At 54.5% G+C, this 2500-nt stretch overlaps 1 non-coding gene across 1 annotated transcript in view; it reads left to right on the plus strand.

The window, feature by feature from the left end:
- The first annotated feature begins 1787 nt into the window (after nt 1-1787).
- LOC121879229 overlaps nt 1788-2500 on the plus strand; it is a 4269-nt gene continuing 3556 nt past the window's right edge. Inside the window, exon 1 of the ribosomal RNA XR_006091297.1 lies at nt 1788-2500. This exon is cut by the window's right edge and continues 3556 nt beyond it. This is a non-coding gene — a ribosomal RNA (large subunit ribosomal RNA).

Raw genomic sequence — 2500 nt, forward strand, 5'->3', positions numbered from 1 at the left:
GGTCGTCGCCTCGAGCTGACGGAAAGATGTCCAAACCTGATCATTTAGAGGAAGTAAAAGTCGTAACAAGGTTTCCGTAGGTGAACCTGCGGAAGGATCATTAACAGAGAGAAAGAGAACGGGGCGCTCTTAAAACTACTACTACTCTCCTGATTTGGGCGGTCTCGGGCTCTGCTCTGGCAACTCCAGCAGCGAAAGAGGACAATCCCGGCCCCTGCACCAAAAATAGGTACCACCACGCTGTAGGTGGACCACACTCGGGCGAGAGCGCGAAGACCGGAGGAGGAGGACGGACGGGGCTTTGGACGGCTGCCCGTCCGTTCCTTACTACCGGCGAATAAGCCTCTTGACCCAAAAAGAGTGAAATTCAAGTGTCAAAAAACAACAACAGTCAGTCCGCCAAACCCAAACCACAAACTTGGGCTATGTCTGTCAAACCCTTTCATTGAGACTCGACCTGTGATGGTTAGTCGCGAAAAGACCAAATGGCAAATACACAACTCTAACGGGGATCACTCGGCTCGTGGGAAGTCGATGAAGACCGCAGCAAAACTGCGTGTCGGTATGTGAATCTAAAGAATACCAGATACATCGACAAGTTGAACGCATTGCGCGTGCGGCAGCCATATGAGCTTGCGCCGCCGCCACTCTCTACGAGGTCGGAAATATACATCCATCGGCTGCTGCGCCCGTGCCTGCTGACTGTCTCCCGACACGAGGGAAAACTCAACCGAAGCCTGGCTTCTTGGGTTTAATCGCTGCCTGCGATGGTGGGCGCGTTCTAAAACAAGCAAGCCTATCACTAGCAAGTCCATGGACTTGGCGCACCCACATTCAACCACAACAAAGCGACAGTTGTCGCCCTCGCAAATAACTGGAGGCGGCGCTCTTTTGCCTGCTGTCCACAGAGACACGAATGGCCGTCAGCCGCTCATGGCTGATGCTGCACATGTTCTAAGAGGCACTCCATCCCACGAAGAGGAAACGAAACCGGGTCGGATATCTTTTAAGTAAGCCCCGCCGGAATTTCGTCTATCACCTCGAAAAGAGTGCTTGGCATGCATTGCAGTGGAACCTAAATTGATGAGTGCGCCTGGGCCCGCAGTCTACCATGTAGTGGTGCAGGCAGAGAGATGAGAATGCTTGGGTGACGCCGTGCTCTTCCTCACGCGCTCCTCCACCCTCTCCCGCGGTCAGACGCGGTGTGGGCGTTCTCTTTGAGAGTTCGCCACGAGTCCACGTCTATCTCATGACTGGGAGGGAGGCAGGGGGAGTTCTCTCTAAACGCGTTAAAGACGGTGTTGCGCCTCATAACGGCGCTCGCCGGGATAGAGCACTAGTTCTGCAGCCGGAAAGGCCGCTCACGCCAATTAATACTGCGACTCTCGCTCTCTTTCTCCGGATAAACAAGTGCCACTGCTGTGGCATGCGGGAACGGGGAAAGAGGTCAAAGTTTAAGCGGGAACGGGGAAAGAGGTCAAAGTTTAAGCGGCAAAGGTGCGGCCGAGTAAGGGCGGAACACGAGCGTATATGCATTAAAACTGTGTGTGTATATGACTCTGCGAGAGATGTTCTGCTGGAACACTTTTCCTATTGGCTATTTACCACTCAATGAGAAGGAACGGAGTCAGGGGTGGGAGTGCCGGCGCCATGGCCGCTGGTACCCCGCGACAAGCCCCTCAAACCTTCCTGCCTGGTAATGTCGGTGGTGAAGAAAGTCGGTGGCAGAGCGTCTTCCGCTTCGTGGTTGGGGAACTTGTTCCCCCTAAGGATGATGAGACCACGATCGACCTCGTAGTAGGAGAGAGCTACCCGCCAAATTTAAGCATATTAATAAGCGGAGGAAAAGAAACCAACAGGGATTCCCTTAGTAAGGGCGACTGAACCGGGAAAAGCCCAGCGCATAACCTCGATGTCTTAGGGCACGAGGGGTGTTGCGTTTCAGAGGGTCCAGCACGCCGTCCCATACCGTCTAAGTCAAGCTTGAAAGCGGCCACTGCCCATGGAGGGTGACAGGCCCGTATGGCGGCGCCCGTGAGGGTACAGATGGGACGGTCGGAAAGGGCCTCTCTGTAGAGTCGGGTTGCTTGAAAGTGCAGCCCAAAGCAGGTGGTAAACTCCATCTAAGGCTAAATATGACCACGAGACCGATAGCGAACAAGTACCGTGAGGGAAAGTTGAAAAGAACTTTGAAGAGAGTTCAAGAGTACGTGAAACCGTTAAGAGCCAAACGGGTGGAAACTCGAAGGTCGAACTGAGATTCAGCTCGTCGGCTGTCGGCTGGAGTGGGGAGTGTTGTAATTGAAGCGACCCAAAATGTTTAGAAGCGCGCCCCCTCACGCTGGCGATCAGCGGCGTATTCGCTTTCGTAGTAGGTCACCAGCGACCCACGTTGCGGGGAGCGTCAAGAGGCCGGTCGGACTGGTACCTGTATGACTCTCAGCTCGTCTGGGGAGACCCATGTGACAGAGGGAACCACCGGTGTCCTGGCTGCCCTCGT

The sequence above is a fragment of the Homarus americanus genome, unplaced genomic scaffold (genome assembly GCF_018991925.1).
Source record: "Homarus americanus isolate GMGI-L3 unplaced genomic scaffold, GMGI_Hamer_2.0 scaffold28550, whole genome shotgun sequence".
Taxonomy (NCBI): domain Eukaryota; kingdom Metazoa; phylum Arthropoda; class Malacostraca; order Decapoda; family Nephropidae; genus Homarus; species Homarus americanus.